We start from the raw sequence: 12,306 nt of genomic DNA on the forward strand, positions 1-12,306 counted from the left end.
TCCTGTATCTCTGAATTGGTGGCTAGGCTCAAGTTAAAACTTTTATGAAATTAATGTCCCTTCATATAGAGTACTTTGGCGTATGATTCAGTTAAAAATTCGAGTACCCAAAAATGGGCTAAATTTAGCGTCACTCTTTCAATAGTAAACCACGTCAACGAATGAACATGAACCAAAAGTATCGAAATTGCTTGACAAAAGGTTGGATGGCCGATTGAACAGAATTTCTTGATGTTCTAACAAAATTCTACAATTAATTAATTCAATAATCACTCGAGCAAACACGATAAAACACTCACCATTATATGTCAACAGTTTAAAAACTCGAAGATGAAATATTCACAATCCTCTTGTCAGTCAGTGTCATAGCAAATAATAATTAATATTCGTCAATGTAAAATCACAGAGTCCAATACTATTAAATTATATTTTTCAATAATAGACAATCAAAGTATAAAAATTGTAGAAAGTCCAGAGATAAAATTACATATGTGTAACTGTTTCAACTGACAAACACTGATTAACAGAAAATTACTTACATTATTATGATCTTGGCTATACAAAGTTAAATTTGTTTACAATAGGAATGTATGCCTTATGTAAGTATTATTATTGCAGTATTATTGAATACCATACACGCTTGTGGTTTTTCTAATCTTGTTTTACCTCCTGCGTTCTCTAGTATCAGAAATAAATGGTTTTTAAATTTGACTTCTATCTCGATTCCGCATAATGTTCAATGTTTTTTACAGTTATGAGATAATTTTGCACTTCCTAATAAAAGTAAAGGGAGGGTACTATTCGAATATATTAAAAATATTGAACATAATACACGTAAATTTTCTGTTGATAAAAAAATAGAGATCACCAATCATTCTATACCGATTTTAAACGATTTGGTTAATACTTCGATTTTTACAACGTAGAATGATAGGAAATTGCTTGGATTGGAAAAGGATACAAGGGAGTTCATATGTTCACATCCGAACATCATATTCACACGAGTAGACAAAGGGAACGTTACTGTTGCCTTTGGAGAAAGATAAATATAATTTAAAAGTTAAAGATATGTTGAGTGATACTGATACATATACAGTAATACAAAGAGATCCCACGAAAAAACTTACGAAGTCTTTAAGGGACATATTGACGAGATGGAAGGGTCGTAGTTATATAGATATTGTGAAATATAGACATCTGTACTGCAGTGATGGACTATTACCGAGGGCGTACGCACTACCAAAGATACATAAACAGGATTGTCCTTTTAAAATTATCGGCTCAACAATAGGTAGCTCACTTTACAATTTAGCAATTTATATACACAACATTTTATTTGAAACAGTTCCGATAGCTAGTAGTTATATTAAAAATAGTTTTGAATTGGTTAATAAACTTCAAGGGATTAACATCAATGAAGATTATAAGTTAGTGTCATTGGATGTTACATCACTTTTTACTAATATACCTACAGATACAGCAATAGATTGTATTAATGATAATTGGATACATATTGAAAAGAAATGTGAGTTACCGAAAACTGAATTCATATTAGTAGTACAGTACATTTTAGGTTCGACTTTTCCACGTTTGATAATAGTTTTTACAAACAGAACTTTGGTGGGCCTATGGGGTCTCCGTTATCGCCCATTATTGCTGATTTGTTGATGCAAAGACTAGAGCAAAGCGCATTGTCACTTTATAACAATTCTCTCCCATTTTACTATCGCTATGTTGATGACATATGCACTGCGGTTCCTACTAGTGAGATACAGCATATTTTAGAGTGTTTTAATTCCTTCCATCAAAGAATACAACATACGATATAAATTGGAGACAATAATTTGAGTTTTTTAGATGTTACCATTGAAAAACTTGACGATTCTTTACAATTTGATTGGTATCGTAAACAAAGCTATTCTGGGAGATACTACATGGGCTGAAAAGTCCCAGGATTTTTCAATAGGTGGCGCCACTAGAAAATGAACACGACTCATTTCGAGAGGATCATCTATCACTAGTTTATGTATGAAGTTTCGTGACATTTCGTCCATTCGTTTACAAGCTACAGTCGTTTGAGTGACGCTACTTTCGCCTTCGTAAAAAAAATGGAAAAACAGGAATATCTTGATCAAACATTGTTTTTTGATGGGAAAAACTTCTGAACAATCATTGCAATGGTTGCAGAAATGTTATTCCACATCTGCTCCTTCGAGAACAACAGTTTATCGGTGGTTTAGTGAATTTAAAATGGGTCGTACAAGCACCGAAGACGCACCTCGCTCTGGAAGGCCAAAAGAGGCTACGAATGCGGAAATCGTAAAGCAAGTGCATCGAATCGTTTTGAGTGATCGTAAAGTGAAGTTGCGCGAGTTAGCTGAGGCCGTGGGCATCTCAAAAGAACGGGCGGGATACATTTTGCACGATCTTTTGGAGATGAAAAAGCTATCGGCGCGATGGGTGCCGCGTTCGCTGACCGTCGACCAAAAACAACAGCGCGTTGATGATTCAACGGCCGGTTTGGCGTTATTGCAGCGTAATCGAGCGGACATTTTTTGACATTTTGTGACGATGGATGAAACGTGGGTCCATTACCATACACCTGAGTCCAATAGGCAGTCTGCAGAGTGGCTGGAAAGCCACGAAAGCCGACCAAAGCGGCCAAAAGACCAACGCTCGGCCGGAAAGGTTATGGCCTCCGTTTTTTGGGATGCGCATGGCATAATCTTCATCGATTACCTGCAGAAGGGAAGAACAGTTACGGGAAAGTATTATGCAGCGTTATTGGACAAACTGAACGACGAAATGAAGAAAAAACCCCATATGGCGAAGAAAAAAGTTCTGTACCATCACGATAACGCACCGTCACACACGTCCTTGAAAGCGATGGCCAAATTGGACCAATTACGATTCGAATTGGTTGCTCACCCACCGTATTCTTCAGACTTGGCCCCCAGCGACTATTATCTGTTCCCAAACCTCAAGCGGTGGCTCCAGGAAAAGAGATTCAGATCGAATGAGGAAATCATCGCGGAATCCGAGGCGTATTTCGAAGGCTTGGACGTTTTGTACTACAGAAAGGGCATCGAAATGTTGGAAAATCGCTATACCAAGTGTATCGCCCTCGAAGGCAACTATGTTGAGGAATAAATATAACTTTGCCCAAAAAACGCTTGTGTTCATTAAAAATCCCGGGACTTTTCAGCCCATGTAGTATCTTAATTATTTCTCTAACCACCCGACATCACAAAAAAGAGGCACTATCATAGGATTGGTAGATAGAGTTCTGTTATTGTCGGATGAAAAATATCACATAAGTAATTTAAAATCGGTAATAATGATTTTACTCGAGAACGACTATCCACTGGATTTTTTTTTTTTATACGAATCAATAATAGAATTCAATATCATTTAAAGAAAAAAATAGCTTCAAGAGTTGTTCAAAGCAAATTTAAAAGAATCATCTAATACTGTTAATTCACTGGAACGAACAACATGGTTTACGGTACGATTTATACCATCCATCACGGAGAAATTTAACAGATTCAATAGCAATGACATAAAAGTATCGTTTTACAGCACAAATAAAATGAAAAAATTTATTAAATTTCAGAAAGATCCTTGCCCACATTTTAATAGAAATAATGTAGTATATCAAATTAATTGTAAAGATTGTGACGTCTTATGTTGGTGAAACGGGAAGACAACTTAAAACGAGAATCAAAGAACATCGCGTTCATATAAACTGGAAGACTTCCAATCATTCGGTAATAACTGAAAATAGACTATAATTTCGACACGACTTTGATTGGAATAACGTTTCAATTGTGGATGAAGAATCGTGTTATAGTAAGCGTTTAATCTCTGAAATGATTAATATAAAAAAACAGAAAAATAGTTTGAATCTACAGACGGATATACTATAGGCCTTCACAAATCATATTTACCAGTAATAAACATTATATGACTTTGCATCACCGATACCGCGTGAATATTGTTCATCTTCGTTTAGTCGACGCTTGTCTTTTGTAACGTTGACATGTGATTAGTTCGATCATCTTTGCTTTCTTGATTACACAAGTGACTCATTTTATATAAAAGAATGTATTTAACACTTATTGGACACACGATGTAACTTTTTATCATACATATGACTTCTCTGGTGAGTTTTATTTTGATTGACGATTGGAAGGAAAAATTTATTTTTCGTTTAGATTGTTCTAAATTTTCTTTATATTAATTTTCACTGTTGAATTGAAATTTTAACATTGAGTCGATCAGCTGTATTGGACCGATTTCGGTTTGTCAACGTAGGATCCATCAGAAATTGTTAACCGAATTTTTCTTAACCCTGGCTTATTGTGGAAATGTCCACTAAGGAGGCCTTATTCGAAGTTTTGTGGTCGGCCGCAGCGATTCGTCCTGGTCCCACACTACTAGTCTCATCAGTAAGGCGATGTGTGGGACTTGCCTTAGACGACTGAAATGTATCCAGAATGATATTCTATTTAAAGGGAATTCGCGCGGCGCAGTGCTTACGCGAATCGAGTGAGTCCCGTGGATCTCTAGTGGCGAGTCGCCACAATATATTTTTTATTCGTCCATTGTGGATTGCGACTATAATTATAAGAAATCTGAAGATGGCTTGATCAAGAAGCCGAAATATGTAATTATTGTTAGACCAACGAGTTATATTATTATTATACTCGAAACATATGTGGAAGAATTTTATCGAAAAATTTTATTACTATTATATGTCTATATTTTATATTAGGTATTAAACTTAATTCCTGCCGTTTTTCGTCTCTAAAATTGATTTGTTTCGAAGGGAAGATGAGTGAATACCTTAATCAAAGTAATTTCCTCCATTTTCTACTTTATTACTAATTAATAATACTTTATTAATAATACTTTGATTAAGGGGATGCTAAACCGATTACCCAACTCAGTCAAAGTCGATAGTAGGATAGACCGGGGAGTAAAGGGCAATTTTTGACATTTTTTGCTATAAAATAAAGAATATTTAACTCACACAGATCGTGTTGATATTTTTCGAAACTAGAGTCCTTTGACTATAAAATACATGCAAGAAAGTATGCATATATACCCTTCATTACAAAGACATTGTAAATTTTACATAAGAAGTCATTCGGCACTTCTTACCCCATATGTAGGGCAAGAAGTTCCACATAATGGGGTAAAAAGTACCAATACTAATATATTACGTTTGAACTATTTTCAGAGATAAAAATAGGTATATACTAGAAAGTTTTTTATTATAAGGTGGGTTTTTATTATTAAGAGGGTTTTGGTAACAAAATTATAACAGAAATATTTCAGTTTTAACAGACAATTAAATTATTAATGTTTTCTTAACCTAAGACAAACTTTGAAAAGAAGAAACAAAACTAGCACTATATCGTGCTCGAAAACAAATAAGAATAGTCTTTCCTCTTACACTTGATTTTTTAAGTATACTTTAATAAAAAATTTAATCAGTCTTCCAATAATGAATGATTATAACGTATTTGAAAAAATATTTGTTATAAAAGATAATTAAGCGATAAAATCATTCGTCATCATTATTACAGTAATATAAACGCGTCGAATAAGCCTAATTTCATCGAAATCGGAAATGAAAGTCGCATTCTGAATAATTTACCTGTCTCTCTGCGTAACGAACACCACTAATGCTAATTCTATAATGAGTCGATAATCGAAAGTAATCGGTAACGTTTCGTACTGTTGACTATTGGTCAACTTCACTGATAAGATTATCGACTTAGGATTATCGACTTGTTATAGAATCAACATTAACGAATACAGAGCAACCATGGCACTTTTACCCCAACAACCATGGCAATTTTTACCCCAACAAGTCACATAAACTTTGCGGCATTGTTATTAAAAACTATAATAGAAATAATAATTCTAATAATCACATTGTTAAAACAATAGAATAAGATTAATAAATACACTTATATAATCTATCTAGGTGCAAAAATGATCCCTTCAAACCAAAATAACTGCGGCGCTAATATCTTACTTTTGGTTCTCAAACACATGGGTACATCCGTGCAAGTTTCCTGACGGTTATTAGGCAGTAACGAACTGTGTGACATAAGATTCTTACTCTTAGTTGACGAACTGTGTGGCGGAATTTTCTAGTGAATGCCTTATTACCGAGATACAAGGGGTGGACCTTTTTCCCCGGAGACCTTTACTCCCCGGTCTACCCTACAGACTTTTTTAATTCCAAATTCGATAATAGTGGTGACATCTTTGATTTAGTATTTACATTATATTATATAATATATATCATTTTGTCTTACTCAAACGCATACATCTGTTCTTATCTAACATATGCCAGCACCATCTATCGCAAGACCGCACAACTATTGCTACACGGAATTTCGGCTCTGTTGACAGTCCCAGTCTTCGTATACACGTATTTTCTATTCGGTAGAAATATTTCTTTTCTAGACTTTCAATCTTAGTTCTACAAACTCGGTATCGTTCGTTTCAATAATGCGACCTCAGCTGCACGCTTATTTTCAAGATATGGACTCTAATATTCTCATATTAAGTAAATATATATTTGAGATGACAGCTGTACGAGCCAAAAGTAAGTGAATTTTTAACGAATCTTAAACTTTTTTTCGATTTTCTCATGAAATCAAGTGCAGCTGAGGTCCTGTTTGTGCGTACTTTAATTTAAGCAATAATATTTTTGCAATCCGTACATCCAATACAGAAATTTTTCACCGAATGGAAATGTGGTAAAACAGGAGGCTTTAGCATCGCCTTAAGGTATTTCCCTTCGAAACAAATCAATTTTGGAGATGAAAAACGGCAGGAATTAAGTTTAACACATAATATTTAAATATTTTTGGTTATTGACTTTTATATGCCCTTTACTTAGATTTTTATTTTTATGTTTTAACAAGAGTCTTTATATACAATTATTTTTTACTCTATTCATTCATTTCTTCCATCTTTTCTTCGATATCACGTCACGCACTCCGATATCATCGCACTCTATCTTTTTCTAACATGCGAGTCCTTTTCACCTACATTTTTTGTGGTGTCTAGAGTTTTATACTTCTATAGTCTGCAAACACATATAACCTTAAGTATTTCATATGCAGCGGTCGTCTGTAAATGTATCCTAGGCAGCTTCGCTATGATGAAGGATGCTTGTCAGCGTCAGTCTTTGTCAAGTCTTGTCCGCGCGAAGTTGTCATATCTTATGTGAAGCTAATGTGTTTGTGAGCAGAAAGAAAAAAATGAATTTTTTTGAGCCCAACCTGTTAAAAAAGAAAACTGTTACTAGTGATAATGATGATATAGAGGTGGACTCGGTCGAGGAAGTTGAAGAGATCGAGGAGGAGGAGGTCGAAGAGGAGAAGGCAGAGGAGGAAAAGACCGTTCTCACGGAGGAGAGCGCTACCGCTGGATAAGCCCAGGAGGGTTCTTCTCTCCAAATCAATTTGAATGACCCTGAGAAAATTCCCCAATTCATGTTTGACTTTTTTTATATGACTAATGAATTGGACTTAAGTGTCTACCTCTTTAGCTGCCTGATGATCGGGAAGGAGGAGATGGAGGAGGAATAGGAATTTGTTCAGCGAAGGAAAGGAGGAGGGGGAGGAGGAGATAAGTAAGAATTTTTACATTTTCTTTAAAAAAAAATATCGACTCTTTTTTGTTCGTCTAACCATATAATACCGTAACGCATTTTGAGGTGGGTGCGGGGCGGTGGCGGCAGCGAAAAAAAACGCATAGCGGAACTCATAGTGGAACGTTATCACACGTACCATGTTTATGTAATCCATCGACCAGGATCCAATGTTTACATAAACAGTGATAACTGGGGTCCTATGTTTATATAAGCAGCGATACCGGCCGGGGACCTTTCCCGCGCTAGCTCCCCGCGCCTACAAGTACCCCCCGCACACCCACACCCCCTTAGATCCCTGGCTTAAAGCCTGTATACTCCTACTGACGTTCACTCAATTTATGGCTTAGATGAGGATATACAGATTTTTCGATTTTCACTTAAAAATAACAATTCATCATAACTGTGAATGACTCCCTCAAGACATAATTCCTTTTCTACGTAATTCTACATTCCAAATACTAAATAAAAAACACTACATGAGCTAAATACTATATACAGGGTGCGCCAGTTAAATTCGGTTAGAATTAAATTTGAATTTTCTGTTACATGTGACTTTAGCACACTGAAAAAAATGTCCAGTGTTTTTGATTGAAAATAACCGTTTTATTGCTTTCTCCGATCAATTTTGATCGGATTCAGGATTATCCGATGAAGTGATGAATACCTTTATCCGTTGAAATGAAATTTCCGATTTCATGTGAACGAAATATGAACCGTCATATGCCTATCAGTTAAAATTTAATCAGATAAACCTACAATTTAATCGGACGTTAGAGAGTATTTTATCCGATCAAGCTTTATATTTGATCATGTATGCTGTATCCAATCCGATGAAACATCCGATGGAAAAATAACCGATCAATTGGAAGGCGTTGGCCAATCATAGAATAGTTGATCACGTGATCAGCGACTATCCATAGGCTCTCCAAGCTGGCATTACAATATATATTTGTGATATTACTGATGATGTTGAGGTCACCAAGCGAGCACGTGTCTCTAGCGCGAGTTTGATTTTTATTACACATTCTTTCTTATTCTTTGCCGTATTCTTGGTTTATTCTTATTTTTGGCCGTATAAACTGTAATGTCCGTATTAAAAAGAAATTTACGATGACGAAATTTTCCATGGTTGTATTCAAATTCAGGATATAAAAACAGTGACTTTTACATTTAATCTCATTTGCATTAAATATCGTTTTTAATTTTTAATCAATGTTTTCTGTTTTTCAATATTATGATCATGATGAAAAAGTACGATCTATCAGATAATTTTGTTGGTTTAGGGGATGCTGGAGCCGTCTGTATTACTATAAATAGAACTATTTCAAATTCGGTATTTTTTTCATTCATTTCTTATACTTATTACATATCGTTGTGTCTCGCTCAAACGCATTCATCTATCTTTATCTAATATATTGAAACGCCATCTTGTAGAAGATTGAACACCTACTGTTAGACACATCTATTGCTTTGTTTACTATTCCGAGTTTTCGCTTAGCGTTTATATACACGTCATACGCACATTGATATAAATCTTTCTTTTGAAGTTTTTAATCTTAGTTTCATAAACTCAGTATTGTTTGTGCACGTCATGCGCTGAGTGGTGCACTATCTTGTGGTCCATACGAGCTGTAGAACTTTTGTATTAAGCTATCTAGACAAAAGGAGGGCAAAGAGCTAATAATGTAACAAACACACTTTAATTTAAATCATGAAAATAAAATAATATTATAAAGAACAAAACATATGTTTCGACAACAATCGAGTCATTCTCAATGTCGCGGTTAATATAAAATCGTTATAAAACCATAAAATCTATAATTACAAACTTCTTAATAAAACTATGACATATCTTTATCCGCAATCTTCATTATGCGTAGTCTAGCGAGTCAAATAAATAAAAAATCAAAGTCGTCAGAAAATAAAACGCTTTTTAGTTATAATAGTAACGGTGTTAAAGTCCATTAGTAAAAAGAGAGAAAAACGCAAGCATATGGTACTCCATATCGTAGTAGCATACAAAGGTTTTAATTAAATTAGAAGCAACTTTGCAAGAACGAAAAACATCTCATTTTAACGAAATCGGATAACGCAATTTGATTTTTTATTTATTTGATTCGCTGGACTATACATAATAAAGATTGCGGAGAAAGATGTGTCATAATTTTATTAAGAAATTTGTAATAGATTTTATGGTTTTATAATGATTTTGTATTCACCGCAACATATTGAGAATGACTCAAAACGTATGTTTTGTTCTTTATAATATCATTTTATTTTCATGAATTAAATTAAAGTGTGGTTGTTACATTATTGGCTTTTTGCCCTTCTTTTGTCTATATAGTTTTATACGTATAGAGCCTAGAGGAAGGTCACCGATACCGACATACCACTTTGTTTTTAGACAATATTTCTTAAACGAAAGATAAAAATACAACTTCAAAAACATAAATACAAAGTAAAAAGTGTCTTCTATCAGATAGTATAAGCAATTTTTATAATACTGTTAGCAATGTTGCAATAATTAAGTTTTTCGTAAGTTATGCAAAAATGAGCGTCTGACAAATGGGCTCCAAAACTGACACAGTAGGCAGTAATGCTATGTATTCCTATTCTTTTTCTTTTACAGGAATTATCTGTATAAAGTACCTATAAGTGAATGTATATAAGATTTTTCGGAATCATTTTACTTCGTTATAAAACACACATTTTTATTGAATTATATGCATATTTACTTTATGTTGTTCTGCAAGATGCAAATATGTAACGCGATAGTTTTTCTAGAGTTGTTCCATATATGCACGATTGCCTTCAGCTCCAATAGACTTATTTGACACTATAAAGCAACATTATAAAGATTAAGTTAGCTTATGGTCTGTTTTACGGACAGGTGTGTCGGTTTATGCTGCACCCCAATTTTAAATTAAAAATCGTATTATGAAAAGACTAAGAGAAAAAGTAATATAAATAAAACATTATTTCGGAAACTACAAGTATTTAAAATGACATAATATTATCAATAATATAGTCACTATTATTTTTAAACCTCACAATTTGCAAAAGAAAATCGTAAGAATTTTATTTTCGCATTTGTAGAATTTGTTTTTAGCTAATTTGATATATAAACAAGCCACGAACCTACGAATTATGAGTTTGTACTTCTTTAATTAGCTAAACAGATCATGATTTTATTAGTATTGATAAAATACAATAGTCAGTTTCTGAAAAATAAGGGAGTGTCACTTTAGGAGACCTATGTCAATATCGGCGACTTTTCTCTATTATTTATTAATTTCGTATTAAGGAAATATCTACGTCAGGTAACAGCCCTACGAGTTGAAAAAATGTAAGTTTTTAACTTTTTTTCCGATTTTAATATGAAATCTATTGCAGGAACCCCAAATTTTGTGTCTACTTTAATCCTGTAATAGTACATTACGATACAAGTGCGCAAAGTATTTAGCTGACGCACCCTGTGAAAGTACTATAAATTGGAGGCGGCCGAAAAAATAATGTTACTGTTAAGGTATTAAAAAAGGATACTTTTCGTTTTTCTTTTTTTTCTTTTCTATCGAACTAAAGTGCACTTACCATTCCGAAATATTCTCAGACTGTCACTATGCATGGCATTACTACTATAAACCACGGAGACATCCAGGTAACTGGTCACTTGGGATAATTGTTCTCTCGGGCCAAATTCACAGCCCTCTTTAGGAGCTGGTCCGCTTCTGAGAAATTCCAAACACCTTACACCCAAAGGACCATAGAAATTGTCGCGCAAATTCACTGCTATCGGAAGACACTCTGGATGCTATATGATTTACATATACATATTAGAAACAGGATTATCAAACCTTATGTGGCCTAATGCTTAATATGATCTATTCGCTGTTTCCAGAGATACGGTAGTGTCTCGACGCTAAGGAAAACGTATAGCGTTTTAGTGCGAGACTGTCAAGATATATATAATCAATGCACAAAAAATTAAGAACAGAAGAAAAATATTAAATATTGCAGAAATAAAAAAAATTGTAAATGAATATTACATATAACTGTAATAGATACAAATAAGGTACAGCTTATTTGTATCCATTATGAGTTACGTCCAATCTATGTTCCTAATTTTTTTACATTTAATACTTAATATTTATTCAATAATAAATCAAAATATAATAGGGGAGACCGGGTCTCGTTGGAATAGTTTTTACTTCGGTATTAGATTTTTTAACCAATTAATTATTATGATTAAAATATATTAATATGATAGAGAGAACCTTTCTCTACATTTTCATACCAGTAATGGTTATATATAATGATTATATACAGGCATCGAAAAGTATCGGACCCCCCTAATATCTTTAGTTAGAAGGTTTGATATTAACAATTTGTTAAGTGGCGTGTGATTCCGGCCAGTTAAGGCAAGAGTGGCGTGTGGGTCCGGCCAGTTAAGGCAAGAGTGGCGTGTGGGTCCGGCATTCTTACTGAAAATATTAGGGGGATCCGACACTTTTTAATTAATGTATTTTCTTTAAATCAATTAATTGGTCTCATTATTCCGTGCACAAAAGTATTAAGGTTATGATTACTGAAAACTAAATAATATTTTACAAGATATTTTACATTTT

Source organism: Trachymyrmex cornetzi, unplaced genomic scaffold, assembly GCF_001594075.2.
Source record: "Trachymyrmex cornetzi isolate Tcor2-1 unplaced genomic scaffold, Tcor1.1 scaffold507, whole genome shotgun sequence".
In the NCBI taxonomy this organism is placed as follows: Eukaryota; Metazoa; Arthropoda; class Insecta; order Hymenoptera; family Formicidae; genus Trachymyrmex; species Trachymyrmex cornetzi.